Source organism: Lutjanus erythropterus, chromosome 17, assembly GCF_056507025.1.
Source record: "Lutjanus erythropterus isolate fLutEry1 chromosome 17, fLutEry1.hap2, whole genome shotgun sequence".
Lineage (NCBI taxonomy): Eukaryota > Metazoa > Chordata > Actinopteri > Lutjaniformes > Lutjanidae > Lutjanus > Lutjanus erythropterus.
Genome location: NC_139333.1, coordinates 30849221 through 30868000, shown reverse-complemented (window position 1 = coordinate 30868000; position 18780 = coordinate 30849221).

The window sequence follows — 18780 nt, the reverse complement described above, 5'->3', positions numbered from 1 at the left end:
AAAGGAGAGAAAGAAGGGAAGAATGGATCAGACAGAAGAGGGAGAAGACTGGGTGGAGTGAGGATGGAGAAGAAGAAAGGAGAAAAGCAAAGGAATAGAGAGGAAGACTGGAAGCAAGGAAAAGATGAGAGGAGGAGTGGAAGAGAAGAGTATGACACATTGGAGTAGAAAAGGGAAGGAAAAACAGAAATAAGTGGGATGGAGAACAGAAAACAATCATAGTAAGGACAAAAATCATGTGGAAAAACAGAGAAGGAATCGAAGGAAAGAATAGGAAGGAAGAAAAGGAGGGACAGGCCAGATATGAGAAGATAAAGAAAGGCAAACAAGAGAAGGATGGATCAGACAGGAGAAGATGGGGTGTAGTGAGGATGGAGAAAAAGACTGGAAACAAGGAAAGGAGAGAAGCAAAGAAAAGGGGAAGAATGGGGGAATTAAAGAGGAGAAGAAAGATTGGAAGCAACAAAGGGAAAAGATGAAGGAGAGAATAAAAGGAGCAAAAGGAAGCAAAGACAAAGAAAGGAAGGAAGGAAAATATAAGGAGAGGAAGAGAGTGACACAAGGAAGCAGAGAAGGGAAGGAGAAACAGAAAGACGTGAAATGGAGCAAGGAAAACAATCATTGTAGGATAGAAAAGGAATGAATCAAGTGGAACTGAGGAAGAATATGATGAAAAGAAGAGGAAGGCTAAAAGGAAATACATCTGATCTGATTTGACTGGTTGAAGTATCATGTTACACATGATAGACAGATGGTTCATCAAATCACCTGCCAAGTGTTTTTTGAAAGTGCCTGCCCTTTTCTGAACAGTTTCTCATGACAACAAACCATCTGGTGTGTCACGTTAACTTGGTTAAGTTTTAGGATACGATCATGTTTGAGGTTACAATAAATGTTATGTTACGTACATCACGTAACGTCACTGAAGTATCTCGCAAAACAAAAGTCACATGATGTATCTTACAACTTCTAATAACGTTTTGGTTTCACATGGGACATGAACTTTGGTCTCCTGGGTGGAAGTCCTGTGTTTGACCCATCCATCCATCCATCCATCCATCCATCCATCCATCCATCCATCCATCCATCCATCCATCCATCCATCCATCCATCCATCCACTTGCTCTTCCTTGACATCCTCTATACAGTCATGGATGGGTTTAGACTGCAGAAAGGAGAGGGTCTGGAAGAGAATAAAAGACACAACTGGAGTTTCTGCTACGTTCTGAAATCACTCAGTCAGAGCTGTCACACACACACACACACACACACACACACACACACACACACACACACACACAGAGCCAGACTCTACACAGTTGGTGTGTGTTGTAAACATCTGTACTGTCAGACGGGAGACACGTCTATCAACGCAGATGGGGGAAAAAACTGTCAAATGCAGCAATCTAACATTTGGAGTTTTTGCCACTGATTATGGTTATTATAACATTATACTCACCAAAGTAATTGCTGAGATTGTGGATTAACCTGAGAGGGGCAAAACAGATCTACAGGACCCCTATTACCCCTTCAACACTCAAAGGTAAGGCATCAACATCAGGTGATAAAGCAGGACTCATTACATCCTGATCAGTATAATTAGTTATATTTTAATGGTGCATATTCCAAAATAACACTTTATTTAAAGGGATGGTTCACCCCCAAATCAAAAATACATATTTTCCCCCTGGCCTGTAGTGCTATTTATCCATCTAAAATGGCACACACACATTCTCACACACACAGGTCATGATTTCCTGGTTAGGTAGCTGTGTTCAACCTCTGTGTCTGTGATAAACCTTAAAGTGTGTGTGAATTAGCTTGACAACACACAGTTAATTCCCTGTCAGCACTCATCTCCACGATCTGCCAGAGGCAGCAGATGATCTACGGCTAGTGACAAGGGACACAATAAACATGGCCTGTAAAATGGGGGACAGCCTCATTAGTCACAGCTTTCATTATGGCATGACAGCATGAGTGTGTGTGTGTGTGTGTGTGTGTGTGTGCGTGCGGATGTTTTAATGTGCCATCCTTTCATCACTTTTCATGCACCATGTATGTATGTTCATGTATATTCAAAGTGTGTGTGTGTGGGGGGGGGGGGGGTCTACATGTGAATCTGTCACATTACTGTGCATGTGTGTGTGTGTGTGTGTGTGTGTGTGTGTATAAGTGTGTGTTTAATGTCTCTCTGTCAAACACTCCTGCCATTTATTCACCTAGTGATTATACATTAGCAGGGAGGAATGTGTCCACTCTGACTGCCTCAGTGTGTGTGTTTGTGTGTGATTCTGGACAGGTCTCACTATAATTTATACTATACTCTCTTTCATGGTTAACATTTAAATGAAAGTTTAATGCTGGTCAGACAGAAGTGGACATGTTCCCTGTAGTAGATCAGCATCTCTAATCTCTAATCTCTCTCTCTCTAATCTAATGACCGCAATGAACATACACCTTCTAATGCCAAAATTTGTTGTGTCATTTGTTTGTCCTTAAATATCCACCTACCACTTAAGCATCATGAATGTTTTTATGGTCAGAAAAGATGTCGGTGTTGATTTAATATCAGAAAAGTGACAGAGAGAGAGAGAGTAAGACACAAACTGTTTCCTTTATTACATTTAAACCAACCATGATCTTTTTCTAACCTTAACCAAAGTGCTTTTGTTACCAAAACCTAAACACACACTGGACTCTAAATATGAATCCAAATCTCCAGCGTCCAAGTCCTGTGTGCACCAGTCAGTCAAACTCCTTGCAGTACAAAAAGGTGGCACTGGGAAAACAAAGTGTAGCCAGTGCATTTAATCCAAGCAGCACTTATGTTTTCCCAAAATGTTTCAGGCAAAAAAAAGTAATAGTAATTTTTAAATATAATTCCTAAGAGATTGTGTTGGCCACTTAGGTTGCTACCTACATATGAAGTTAACATGTCAAGCTAATGAAGAGCATGTCCTCAGGCTGACTACCTGCACATAAGACTGGTTTAACAATAATTTAATTTGACTTTATATTCGTATTGCAACTCAAGAACTGAATTTTAATATTAAAAAGTCTTGTTAGTATCATATGACTCTTGGAGTCATGTTGAGGTGTTTGTGACACCAGTGGGCATCAGACTGTGGCAACTGTACTAAAATCATCACAGCATCGACACTGTGGATCATTGTAGACAAGTCGTTCATCTGTGGTCAGCTGTGTTAAATAAACAGAATTTAGGGTATTAACAGAAGGAATTATTCCTGCTATCCCTTCAAAAAAGCAGTCAGATTGCTGTTGTAGTCATACAGCATCGCCAGCTCAGACGAGCTTTCTGGGGGTTTATTACAATCAGATTGTGACTAATTTTTAAACAGCCAATCACAGACTCTGCTCTCATACGCCCCACACTGGCCCCGCCTACATTTGGTTGTATACAAATACAGCTGGTTGTATTTGAGACCTTTTTGACAAGAATTAATTATTGTTACTGAGTTAAAAATATATAACATCTCCAGTGACTAATTGACCAGTCAACTTCCTTTTGGCAGGAGTCAATGACTATCAAATTCGGCAGTGATGAATGCCCTACCACTCAGCACCGTTTCTGGTTTTCTCATAGGTCAGTGTCAAGACGGTTTGTAATTGGTTAATTGGTCAGTTTTGTTGTTGCCCTAGAATTTGTCAAACAGACAATGCTTTCTATAGGTAGAGGTAACCTTCGCTGTTATATGGAGTTCCTAAGGGGTCAATCCTCGGCTCTGTTCTTTTCTCTTTGCTTCCCTTGGGCCAGATAAGCAGTCACTATGGGTGTGTATCTTGTAAATTTGGATGATGCTCATGCTATGTTTCAGTAAAAACAGATGACTTCAGTAACCTAGACATTCTCCACAACTGTTTAGCCACAATCAAGGACTGGATGTCACTCAACTTCCTTCACCTGAGATCTGACAAAACTGAACTTCTACTTATTGGCCCTGAAAATGCTATAAATGGTATTTTACAGGGCCTGTTTGCCCCATATGCGAAATCAAACTCTAGGAATCTTGACATTATATTTGACCCTCAAATTTGAACAACAAATTGGCTCAATCCTGTTTTGTTTCCATCATTGCAAAAATCAGACCACTGTTATCAGCTATTTAGATTTTATCATTAACACTTTCAACTTTACAGAAGGTCTGTATTCACAACTGCAGTTTGTGGCAGTTCAGACTGTTATGTTTCCTACCTGGTGGTTGAAGATTACTGCTGATCGAGAAACGCAGATGTAATGGTAAGAATGTTGTTTTTAGAATAACTGTTCAAAAGCTGTGTTATTAACCACCCAGACAAATTTGAATGATCAAAGAATTGCTAATTATGTAAAGTTAGTTCTAAAACTCATGAAAAGTCAAAGCAGTTTTTTCTGCCAGACGCCTCTGAGCCACCAAGACACCAGTCTGAAGACAGTGACAGGATGTTTTTTTTTTCCTCTGTGTCTGGTTTTTGGAACTGAAGTGAGGCGAAGTAAACTGCTGGGCTGATTTGGAATGAGAGAGTCGCTGAAGGTACGTTTGTAACTGAACGTTAGGGAGGGTGACTGGAAAAGGAGGTGTTGTCATTCGTGTGTAAGTTCGTGGGGCTTATATAGTGTTGGAGGACCATGGCTCTGCTACATCATCGAGCTTTGTTTCAGGTCCACCAAAAAACATCCTGAACATAGCAATTGTGAAAAACAGCTCACTGGACAAAATTTAGAATTCACTATTACATATTTCTTAGTCTTTTAACATGTTTCAGAAACTATGGTCTAACATGTATAATATGTTTAGAAGAAAAACTCCCTTTTCCTTTACAGGGACTTGACTGATCATCTAATGTGCGACACCACAGTTTCGTGGCAGAGTACAACCAAGTGTACCAACAGTGCTGGCCAAGACAGAACAGAGAGGACAGGACAGGACAGGACCAAAAAGTGAACCCAGCAGTGTGTTAGACGGTGGTGTTTCCACAGTGGAACAGTGTAGCGTGATGTCAGATCAGTCAGACCACAGCAGCACTTGGCAGCGCCGCAAATGTAGTGTGGAGCAGAGGTGGATGGTGACGGGGACGATGACTGTACACTTACAGCTATGACACTTTACTCTGGAACTTTACAGGGGCGGCTGCGTGTTTGTATTAGCAGGGTGGGAGGGAGCCTCTACTGACATGCAGCTTGTAAACTGACACCATTTACACTGACAAAGAGGACATTACACCTGCTAAACCCATTATATTAGGTATTTACTATATCATATACACATTAAATCATAGTTTATGAGACTACAATCAGAAACAGAACTTTAAATAAACAGGACTTGTACACAGAAGAATTGAAAAGAAAAGAAAACAAGAAAAAGAAAGGAAGGAAGCCACAGGCTGTGTGTGTTTATTTGTGTGTCTGTGTGAACTTCTGTTCTGTGTGTTTGTTCCTGTGGTGAACCTCTAGTGGTGTCTGTGTAGCTCTGTGTTCTGCGAACACAGTCAGACAGAAAGAGGAAGCATTAGTATTTCGACAAATGTTGAATTATTCCTTTAAATTAGAATTACATGACAAAATGTTCTTGTTCATATGTTAAATCTTGAATAACATGACTGTTATGCAGAACAGTACCAGTTACAGTTTGACCCCCCACAGAGCTCCTGTCTGAAACAAGGCCTGTCTCTGTATGACAGAGGTTTCCCACTCTGCAGCTCTTCTTTTATCCACTTCTATGATTTCTCTCTTTTCTTTTCTCCTCCTCTATCTTGGACGGATATCAGAGCATTTCCACTTGCTTTCATGTCTCACATAGCGAGTGATGAAAGCTGTCAGTCTGTGATGTGACAAAGCTAACAGTCATGGTGGCAGGAAAGAAAGCTGCTTTAAAGAAAGAATTATGAATTTAAGAGCGCTGACTCCCAGAATTCGGGATAATGATCTTCCACCTCGAGAAAAATGGCAGGGGTGTGTGTTCCAGTGGGCACTGGTGCGTTGGGTAGAAAGACTGTCCTGTTGAAGTGTCTTTGAGCAGGACATCGAAAGACCTGCTGCTCACTGTGAAAGCTGCTCTGGATCAAAATGTCAGCTCAAGTTCAGTGTCAGTGCTGTGGCTTTGAAATTTGTTGCCACAGGTCTGGCCAGACTACTGTGAACAGAAGGTCCATCATAAGAGAGACAAAAGAAAAAATAGAATATATATAGTCACATATACACTGATCAGCCACTGATGTGATGGTGAAGTGAATAATACTGATCATCTTATTACAACACCACCTGTCAAATGAAAAGATATATTAGGCAGCTAGTGACCAGTCCTTCTTAACGTTAATGTGTTGGAAACACTGGCCGCCCCTGGAAACTGATTGGCTACCCCAAGTGGTACAATTTCTTTTTGAGAATTAAAGAATGAAGTATGTGAGCTTTATATGATATTTTTATAGTGCCACTCTCTTGTGTTGTGATATTTTAAATAAAAAAATTAAAACAGAAATGTAAGAAATTATAAGATACATAAGATTAAAGTAGATATGAGAAATGGTGCATTAAGTGCATTATGTGTGCATGCATACTTCACGCCACTCCTGCATAAGCCAGTGCATTATGGGTCTGTGTAGCTCAGAGCACCTACAATGGGCACATGAGCATCAGAACTGGACCGTAGAGCAATGGAAGACGGTGACCTGGTGCTGACAAGGTGTTGACTGATCTGTGGGATGTGCTGAACAACAAGTCAGATCCGTGGAGTCACAAACTCACAGTTTACAGGACTGAAAGGATCTGTCACTAATGTCTTGGTGCCACATACCACAGGACACCTTCAGAGGTCTTGTGGAGTTCAGACCTCAGTGGGTCAGTGCTGTGTGGTAGGCACAAGTGGCACGAGCCTGCTGAGCATCACTCAGACTTGACAATTGTGCTATTATAATGCATACTATAATGCAGTTTGTGGCTTGAGTCATAGATAAACATATTTTCTTGGGGGTAGGGTGGTGAGGATAGGCTCATGTACAGGGAAAAAACAAATATCCAGATCCCCAAATTGAAAATCTAATACCTCCCAAAAATATTCAACTCAGCAACAAGATGCAACATGTAAATTAGTCTGCTTTAGAGATGTTGGTAGGTGTCACTTTGGATGAATCCAGGCTAGCTTTTTCCCTTTGCTCCCAGTCTTTTGCTAAGCTAACTGTGTCTGAACAGCAACTGTGTGCCTAACACACATGAGACTGGTGTAACTCAAGTGTATTTCCAAAAATTTGTAACTATTGCTTTGATTTGTTCTACTAGTATTCTGCACACCTTTCTAATACTGCATGATATTCCACAGGGGTGAGTCATGTGTCATTCTGTCTCATTTTACTTTGACAAATGATCGTGAAATACAAACACATCACATACATTGAGAGTTGAAAGTTGATGCAAAGTCAGAAGTTTTAAAAATCAAAACCAGTGACATCCTTGACAAAACATCTCTAAAAATATCTGCTTTTGCTAAAAAAAAAAAAAAAAAAAGTCCTCTGAAAGGATGAATGTGCTATTGTAAATGTATGTCAAGAGAAGATTTTATTGTTTCACTTGGGATTAATGTTGGCTATTGCTGGATGATGGTTGTTTGTGGGATTTTCTATTGTTGCTTTAATAGACGTTATGTATTGACACGACAGGAACACTGGAAGTTGGGTAGGAGTGATGTGGGTGAGGTATTATCCCACAAAATAAAGAGAACATGTTTGGCATTGGAGGCATTGGTCCACACAATGGTGCATGAACATCCAGAACACTCTCAGAGTTCAGAATACTTAAGAATTTCTAATTAGATTTATTCATTTACATATAAATACATTAATATTAAATACAGGAATATTGAAATATATGACAAATGTTCAATAAAAAGTGCAAACAGATCACAACTAATCCATGGATCTATCTGTCAAAAGTGCAACTTTGTGTTCTTTCTCACAGGCCATAGGATCAGTCTGTGTATCCATCATTTAGTCAAGATATCGTGACAACTACTGGCTGCATTGCTAGAGGTTTTGGCACAGATTTTCATGGCCTGTAGAGTATTTTGAATATGGTGCTTCTGCAGCCTGTTCTGGCAATCCACATCCCAAAGAATCATGTCCATCATGCCAATGTTCAGGGTCAGTGGAGGAGGATGTTTACCCCTTATGTAGTGAGGGCATGAGGGTTCAACAGTGGAAATGATCATGGTGGGTGCCCCAGTATCTCAGCACACGTCCCATTTCGATTCCAGCTTGTGGCCCTTTGCTGCATGTCATTCCTGTTCTCTTGCCCTCTTTCCTGTCTTCAGTTCAGCCGTGTTTATCAAATACAGACATAAAAAAAAATACCTAAAATGTAATTTAAAAAACGGAAAATATCATGGTTTGGTTTTGTTTAGCACAGCAAGACCTCTCTCCACTGTGCTCAGCACTGGAGAGAGGTCTGGCTCCACATATATACAATCTGCTATAGGGGGAAAAACACCCTGCCTTGTTTGCATTTCTTTAAACCAATCACAAACGTCTTGGGTGGAGCCCAGGATGCAGTGACAGTGCTGCTGTAAAATAGTGTCAAGGGGAACTTGTTTTGGTGGAACATTTGCATGCTGGGAGGTAAGCTCTGGCATTACATGACTGCATCACTGCAAAAGAAAAGCTAACAGCTGTTAGTTTGTTTATGTTCATACCATTAACATCTCAGGTGCTAATTTGTCATTTTTAGCATGTAGGTTGCAGCTTGGAGGTTGTTCATGTTTGCCGGGATAACGTAGATAGCAGACGCTGCAATGACACTTGAGGCAAGCGTCCAATGGCAGGACCTGCAGTGTGCATCCAATGAGTCAGACTAGTTTGGTGTGAAATAATTTTACTCAATCATAGGTCACGTAATGTAACTGAAAGAATCAGTGTGTAGGATTTAGTGGCATCTAACGCGTTGACTCCCCCTCCCCCTCTGAGTGTGTAGGAGAGCATCCGGTAGCCAGAAAAATCTCAAGACATGCATTAGTCCCTCTCTAGAGCCAGAGTTTGGTTTGTCTGTTCTGGGTTACTGTAGAAAAAGGGCATTGCAACATGGTGGCCGCCACTGAAAAGGACCCTTGGTAGACATAAAGGGCTCATTCTAAGGTTATGAAAACACAACCATCCTTATTTTCAGAGATGACTTTATACCAATGAAAATATATTTATGAAAATTGTACTCCAAATTCCGCCAATAACTCCCCCTAAATTTTACATACTGTACCTTCAATACTTAAAATAAGTCAACATTGACTTTTGGTATCACACAGGACACTAACCCACATCTCCTGGGTGAAACTCCTATGTCTGATGCATCCATCCACCCCTACCACCTCCATATGCAAACTATTTTGCTCTTTATGCTACACACATTACTTTGACACCTAGGTGAGGCAGAACATGACACTGACTCGGTATCCTCTAGTGGATCAGGGGGTATATTACAGGCTTCAGCGTGAAACCGGGTTGGGATTTTGAGGTGATGGATGGGTGTCAAAGTCTATTTTCTTTTGTTAAATGCATGTAGCTACAGGGATTGTGTAGTGGGCTGTTAGAGCACATAAACTGACCACAGCAGTCATACTGTGGCTGCATTCTGTGTGACACTGCTGCTGTGTTAATGATGTGCAGCTCTCATTATGTGCCCTGTGCAGACAGGGTGTTAGACTTGAGGTTTCCACAATGAGAGTACGCTGTGTTCACTGTTACGTAGCATTAGTAACAGAATTCTTATCTAAAGATTTTTCCCTGTCATTAGTCACTCCTTCCTCTCAGCTTTCATTCGTACATTATTGATACCTTATTGACTGAAAACAATGTAAATTTCTGGCTGTTTGGGCCAGCATTTACTGTGAGTACAGCTTTGAAAAAGGAAACAGGCAGTGTCACATAAATCAATCAAAAATCAGGTTAAAATAGTTGCTTCTTGCAAATATCTGGTGGATTATATCTGAAATTAAAATGGTCGGGGGCACTCCTGTGGCTCAGTTTTTGGAGGATACGCCCCATGTGCTGGGGCAGTTGGTCCTCCGCAGCAGCTGCTGGTGTTGACTCCAGCCTGTGGCCCCTTTGCTGCATGTCGTCTCTCTCTACCCACTTTCCTGTCATACCTTCAGGTGTCCTATGAATAAAGGCAAAAATGCTCAAAAAATAATCTTAAAAAACAAAAGAAACTGAAATGCTCAGGTTATGTTAATGCTATTTTTCAGAGAAACTATCCAGTTTTCTCAGGACATTAAACTTTTTTTTTTTTTAGTTTTGTGGATAATGTATGGGGGCCCATTTGCCCCAATGGAATGAAAAAAGGAAATCCTGTAAGTCATTATAATAAGACACTAATTTAAATTAATGTCAAATTTTCTCAAATTACAATAAGTTAGATAGTATGTCATTATTTCAACTAAGTCCTTCCTCACTACAAAGACTGACATTAAATTGGCAGACATGGACGCTCTGTCTAGCAGCTTTATTGGACATGTCCAGACATGTTTGAGCCACCAGAGCCAGAGGATGGTGACAGGATTGTGTTTTTTTTTTCTTCTGTGTCAGGTTGTTGGAACTGAAGTGAGCTGAAGTGAACTGCTGGGGTGATTTGGATTGACAGAGTTGTTGAAGGCACATTTACAAAGGACCAGGAGGGGAAGGCGGTGTCGTTCGTGTGTTGGTTTGCAGAGCTTATATATTGTTGGGCAACCATGGTTCCGCCATGTCACTGAGCCATGTTTCAGGTCCGCCCAAAGAATTCTGAACACAGGAATCTTGATGGTTAAACTCTATAATTCAGTACTACATAGTTCTCAATCTTTTTACAATCTTTCAGCAACTATTTTCTAACATGTAAAATGTATTTACACAGTCTTTCAATAGATAGATATATACTTTATTGTCCCCATAGGGAAATTTGAGTTGGACTCAAATTCAGATCTGTCAACATTTATACTGGCGCACACTGTTGTCTTATTATAGAACAAAAGTATTTAGTATAAGAAATACATATAAATAGGTCTCATATGACTGAATACAAACTTATGTCGACAATATTGAAGAAAATGTTTGAAAAAGTAAATCTGGGTTATTTCAAGGGCCCCCTTAGTGGCTTGGGGGGCACAGTCAGCAACACAGGTTACTCCTGTATCAGGTTGACTGGAACCTACCCACCTAATAGTGAAGCTTTAAACAGATCTGTGCATTAAATGAAGACACAATGCTTTCTGTTGATAGAGAAAGCCATGGATGAACACTTCAAATCAAAAATCATGTCAGGGGTTGAGGCTGTTCTGTGGAGCTGTGGTTTGGGAAGAACCTCTGTCATACTGACTGGCTGCTGTCTGATGTTTAATCTGACTTTATATGTGGGGCAGTGAAAGTCCTCAAAGCGCCTTTCAAGGCTCCATATATGGGCGATGACAGTCAACATGTGGGGGCAGCCGCTGCTGTTTGCTGATCTGTCAGTTGAAGATGGGTCAGATATAAATTTAAACCAAATTAGCTTTCTCACTTTGACAGTTGCACACTCATCGTCTCTCTCCACCCCCCCCACACACACACATAAACACACACATATTTGCATGTACACACCCCAGTTGCTGTACTCCCACACAGAGAAAGTATGTGGGCTACAAAAGAAAAACTGTATCCAGTGTGGGTTTTTTTTTTCTTGATGTCTGTGACAATTAAACAGACAGGGAAATAATTGTATATTCTCTCATATTAAACTCACTGCTTCGAGTGGGTATACTTGAAAGTGAACTAGCTTGTATTTTGAGGGCGATAACCATGATGCTGTATTGTCAGGAAAGGTACATCTTCACTGGGTTTAGATTCCAGAGCAAAGAGCTGGAAAGCAGCATCAATTCTGTTTCATACAGAAAACCAGAGAGGTCACAACATAATGTTGTGTTCTGATAATGAAGTAAGGATGCTGTGGTTTTGTTTTCTTGATATTACATAATGTTGATTCTGTAAATTAAACATGACCCACACTGTTTTCTGGTGATAAAAATGATCAAATGGAACAGGTTCTAATAAAATGAGTAGGATTGGTGAAATGTTACTTTTTGTAAACTAACTGTTGACAAAGACACACTATCAGTTTCTATAGAAGTAAAAGCCTTGATCAGCACTGACAACCGCAGGCACACTCAGTCACAGTACAGTAGGTGTATTTTAGGGACAGTACAGGGATTTTCCCTGGTTGCTGCTGCAGCAGATTACAATAATATGTTAATGTCAGAAATGTGTTGATGCCAAATGCACGCGATGACATAACTGTCTTGGGTCTGCTAATTATAGAAATTATAGACTCTAATGAGTTTTTAAAGGGAAAGTTCACCCCAAAGTCAAAATATTTTTCCCCTGGTGTGTAGTGCTATTTATCATCTGGATTTTTTTGGTGTGAGTTGAGGAGTTTTGGAGATATCAGCTGCAGGGATATCTGCCTTCTGTTCAATATAATTGGAACTAAATGGCTTTTGGTGCTAAAAGCATAAAAAATACATTTGTTTTTTTTTTTGTTTTTTTACAAAAATCATGACCCAGTTACTCAAGATAATCCACAGAGCTTGCTGTAAGCAGTTTCATGTAGAAACCACTTTCTTTGTAGTAGAAAGAAAGTAGCTCTGGTAGATTCTAAAGTAGTTCCAGTAGATCAGGGGTATCTAGTCTGGAGCCACATGCGGATCTTTTGCCCCTCTCCAGTGGCTCTGTGTGGCTTTGACAAAAGGTTATGTGGAAATTAATTTTTTAACCTTTTAGTTTTCATTCATCATTTTTCTGGGCCTAAAGTGATTCCTATAGATGAATCTGGTGAAGCACCCTTCCTACAGTATCAGCACAAATGAATGCGAGCCATCATTAGAAGTTTACAGTTTTCCACTTTTACTTTTTATGTAACAGTACTTTTGAAAACAGTCTCTAGGAAGTCTGGGAGACCCTGAGCAGTTCAGCTGCTCCAACAGTCGTGTCAAACTTCAACAACAAAAAAACAGAATGCAAAATACACAAAGCTTTACTTGATGAAGAGAGCTGCTGTCTGAGAGCAGAGACTCTACAGCAGTGGTGGACAAAGTAGTCAACCCCAGTACTTGAGTCAAAGTACAGATACTCCTGGTCAAATATTACTCAACTACAAGTGAAAGTTGCTCAGTCAAAACTTTACTCAAGTTAAAGTATTAGAGTACTTGCTTTTAAAAATACTTAAGTATTCACAAGTACATGTTTTTAAAAATACTTAAGTATTCAAAAGTACAAATTACAAAGTACATTTTCTAATATCAATACATGCTGTATTGTTTTCATGATGCATTTACAGAAGCTTGTAACTCTCTGAAACCACCTAATGATGCACTGACTTGCTTGTAGAACCACTCTGCTACACAAAGTCTATAGAAACACCTTAAAAACTTCAACATAGAAACACAATCAAAAATTTAAATGACTGAGATTTCTTTCTGTCTTCAGAGGCAGTATATATACATGAATTATGCTGTATTTTTCACCCTTATAAAAACAATCCAACTTTAAAAGTTACCTGGAATAATGAATAATTATAATAACATCTTGAGATTTAATTTTGTCTTTCTCCTGCCGTCACCATTACCACTTTTTGTTTGAATGAAAGAGGGAGAGCTTGCTTGTGCTTGTTAGTGCACCTGGACGTATTTCTGCTTTTACATCAGTCCCATTTGAGAGGAGCTACTGTGATGGGTTTCTTTCTGTGAGGAACACAGCATGTGACCAACTGCATTTTAGAAAAGAAAAAACAGCAACAGCTGACTTCAACAATGTGCTTAGTCAAAAAGTAACAACAACCTTCCTAGAAATGTAGTGGAGTCAAAAGTACAATATTTGTCTTTGAAATGTAGTGGAGTGAAAGTCATAAGTTTCCAAAAAAACAAATACTCAAGTAAAGTACAGATACTCAAAAAATGTACTTAAGTACAGTACTCAAGTAAATGTACTTCACTACTGTCCACCACTGCTCTACAGAGTGTACAGAGGACCACCATGTGTCAGAGTGGATCCAAAATATTAACAAAAAGGAACTTTGTTCCTGAAAATCCTCAATACCTGATGAAAAATGTGAATTCATACTTATTTGTTATATATATTAGACAGTACTCCATCAGTGAAATGTGGTGGAAGTGGCCTGTATTTTCTATTCCCCATTATCCATTTCTGGCTGTTGTCACAACCAACATCTAACTACTGTGTAAAATCTAAAAAACATCGTCAATGCAGTTATCCATGTCACTGTCAGCAGACAACAGCAGACAGTGTCTAGAAGGGAACCCCAGACCAACAAGATCTCGCAACAGTGAATATTTTGACTGAAACCGTGAAAAAATCTCATGATAGTCTTACAAATCTGGGGTTCTCGTCTAGACACCAAGACTGATAGATATGATGTGCGACAGATAGACATGCGATGGCGGTGCTGCCATCCTGAAACGCCGCAAGATGCCGGAACATATCTTTTTTTTTTTTCCTCAACTAAAGTGTGTGTCACACCTATATCTGCAGCTCAGTACCTTTTCTTCCAAATTTTGCTGGTGGCTAGTCTTGAGTCTCTTGATTATTTTAATAGTTGCAGCTCTAGACAGATTTTTCATTTCCTTTTTCGGTCACAAATGTCTCTTTTGATAGTAAAGGTTGCAGACCCCTGCAATATTCTACTGCAAAGTAGTTCCTACATGAAACATCTAGGTGGGTATTTTATTTTGAGGAACTGGGTTATGATATTTTGGGAAACATTTTTGGTTTTGAATTTCCCAAATGTACTTTTTGTTGCTTTGAGAGTAAATAATTTCCAACTACATGACCAAAATGTGAGACACCTGTCCACATCTTTTTGTGTACTTTTGGCCTGGCTCTGTTTTTCCTGGTTTGGAAATCTTCATGCTGCAGCATACAGTGTTATTATCAAAAGATTCTCTGTAGAAACCCCATGGTGAGTTCTAGATAAAACCCATAGAATATCAAAAGGTTCTTGGTAGAACACCCTGAGTGTGTACTAAATAAAACCCTTGGAATATAAAAAAGTTCTTGGTAGAACCACCTTGTTGTGTTCTTGATTAAAACCATAAAAAAAGCTTCACAGTAGAACACTCTGGGTGGGTTCTTGTTGTCACCTTTAGAAGGTCAAAAGGTTCTGGATAGAACTTCCAGAGAGGATTCTGGGTGGACCCATTACACCATAGAAGGGTTCTTTGTAGACCCTGTCATTGGGGCTCTGGGTTATCGGGAACTAAAAAGGGTTCTCCTACGGTGACAAGCCAAAAAACCCTTAGTGGTTCTAGGTAGCATCTTTACTTCAAGTGTGCAGAGTCTTGCTGAGCAGTAGCACTGGGATCATGTGAAATGTGTTGTAAATACTGTGTCCAATCAGTTTCAGTCAAATGCAGAGCAGACAGCAGCTTTGAGTTCATTTTGTGGATGTTAGGGATGATCATTTGTAACACCTGCTCACCGTATCCCTCCTGACAGGTTTACACACACTCCAGTATGCCTGCACTTACACATGTCCCACACAGTTCCCACCGTACTATGATCAAACAGTTAAAGGAAGATTTTTTTGTTTTTCTTTAACGTTTCCACCTCCTGATAACAGCACATTCACTCACTCACACACACACACACACACACACACACACACACACACACACACACACACACACACACACGCAAACAGGAGTTAAATGAACAGAGCTCTTATTGACTGGGTTTATTGACGCGTGTATTGATGAATGCGACGGACGTGTGTGTGAACGTGACACTTTGAGACTATTTAAACAGCTGTCTCATTAGTCACACCTTATGTTATACAGACACATAACCTTCTTTCACTTCGATCATTTGAATTTTTAGTTGTACTAGTAGGAGTAGAAAAGTATGAAACAGAAGTAATAGTGACTGTGAAGCAGCAGTTTCCAACTGTGAAACAGCATTAGTATTTAAAACAGAATGAAAAAGCCTAAAATATAAAATAAGAGAATAAAATAGACACGGTACGATATCAGAAGGTAGCGACTGTGGCTCAGGAGGTAGTGCAGGTCGTCTACTGATCTCTGGGTTGGTGGTTCAGTCCTCATGTTGAAGTGTTCTTGGGCAAGACTCTGAGTCCGGGGTCCTTCCACAGCCACTGAGGAGCTGCTCCCAAGCCTGGATAAATACAGGAGGTTCTGTCAGGAAGGGCATCCATTGTGAGAAACCTGTTTCAAATCAAATATGTGGATCACAGAAAAACAGATTTTTCTTCTTTTTCAGCTTGTTACGTCATTTTTTTCATCCTACTGCATCTTTTTTGTATTAATACATCTTGTTACTTTGTTTTTTTGTCCTGTTACATCTGTTTCATCATTTTTCATCTTGTTACTTTTTTCATCTTGTTACATCATTTACGTAATTTATCTTGTTACATCTTTAACATCTTGTTACATGGTTTTCGTCATGGTTTCATTTTTTAAAAATCTAGTTGCATCTTTTTTTCCATGCTGAGTCGCTTTTTTGTCTTTATTTGTCTTGTTACACTGTTTTTGTTGTGTTTCGTCTTTTTCGTCAAATTAGATCTTGTTATGTTGTTTTTTGTCTTGTTACATCTTTTTTGTCATTTTTCATCTTGTTGCTTTTTGCATCTAGATGTCTTTTTTGTCTTGTTACATCATTTTTCATCTTGCTGCATCTCTTTTTGTTATGTTTTGTTTCTTTTGTCTTGTTATGTTGTTTGTGCCTTGTTATGTCCTTTCGTCATTTTTCATCTTGTTACTTTTTTTGTCCTGTGTATTTTTTGTCTTGTTATGTCTGTTACGTTGTTCTTCATCTTGCTGCATCTTTAACATCTTTTTACATGGTTTTCATATTGTTACATACTTTTTTCATCTTATTGCGTCCTTTCTGTCTCATTATGATTTTTTTTGTTTCATCTTTTTCTTTTGGTCATTTTTCTTCTTGTTAAGTTTTTTCGTCATATGTCTTTTTTGTCTTGTCACATCATTTACATCGTTCTTCATCTTTATTATCGTCTTTAACATGTTGCTATGTGCTATTTCGTGTCTGTCATTTTTAGCCTTGTTATGACTTTTTTGACTTTTATTATTTTTTTGTTACTTTTTTCATCTTTTTATGTCATTTTTTGTTTTGTTACATGTTTTTCGTCTTGGTATGTCTGTCGTGCATGATATGCACTGATGGATACACCAAGGAATCGTCTTTTCTGTGTTTTATTGTTCTGTCCATTCAGGCTGAAATCAGACTCGATCTTGGGAAGCCGGTGCACAATGATGAAAAAATAAAGATAATCAATAATTCCCCTCAAATGCATTTCAAATTAAGTCTCAAGTCTGTTTTGAAAATGTAAGGAGAAGAAAGTACACGTTGCCAGCAAGACCATACAGTGGACCATACAATATCAGATCCATTTGACAAAAGACAATGTCCTTATATAGAGCACCAATCATGTATACCTGTAGGGTGTCACTCGTTACAATATATCATAATGTGCCCAACACAGACAGAAGGATTGTGTCATATTGAAGTATATCACAGTTAGATTCTATATGTATGTGGGTGTTGCTTGAAACGTCCCTTTAATGAATAATGTGATTTGTTTTGTTACCCGACTGCTGAGATAACATCTCAGTTGGATAAATGGTGAGCATGACTTTATCTCAATGTCTATCTTGGCCAATATGTCCAATCAGTCAGACCGCTGACCCTGTCAAGCTGCTGTTAGCCGTCCACCCTCTGAGGTGTAATAATCTGATGAAACGTTATGTACTGAACAATAACTGACAGTAGTTACATGACAGACAGTGTCAGTGAGGTTTGTCTGACATTATCAGTGAACATCTGACTTTTCAGAAGTCATCAGTAATAATAAAGCTATATTTAGATGACAACATGACAATGGGGACTGTGTGATTCGACTGTGCAACACACTAACGTACAAAGTGGAAAGTGTATTCCATCCGAGGTGCCCGATATTTTCTGTTTTGTGTCTGTCAACTCTCTCTCCACCCACAGAGGGACTTTACAAGATCAAACAGTGCAGTAGAGTCCATGACCTGTGTGTGTGTGTGTGTGTGTGTGTGTGTGTGTGAGAGAGAGAGAAAGAGAGAGAGAGAGAGAGAGAGAGAGTGTGTGTGTGTGTGTGTGTGTGTGTGAGAGAGAGAGAGAGAGAGAGAGAGAGAAAGAGAGAGAGAGAGAGAGAGAGAGAGAGAGAGAGAGCGTGGTACACAGTTCCTCAGGAGGCCACAGGAGGGCACACACTCCTCCTGGGACTGTTCTTTAATTTTGTGGCAACATTTTTGAGGAAAACATTCTACTCTACAACATCTTAGAGACAAAATGTTGTACTTTTTACTCTACTACATTTGTCTAACAGTTTTAGTTTCTTTCAGATAAGAATTTTTCACTTTTTTTATTTCCATTCCCCATCTTCTTCCTGTGCAGTGAAAACCATCAAACTCTAAGTGTGTTCATTTTGAATATTTGTGATGAACTGAAGGGTGAAGTGTCCCCACAAACACACACACAGTGGTATGAAGTATCTCTGATGGGCCGCAGTGGAAGCTATTATGATGCTCCCTAGTGCATGGTTACAAGTTATGAAGCACACACAGACACACACACACACACACGTATGTTACCACTCTAACATTACCTGCTGCACGTTGTTGACACACCACTGATGTTGATGCTGATGCTGATGCTGAACTGCTGCATGACTACCAAGAGGTTGGTCGTCCATATGTTAGTGTTACACTGTGT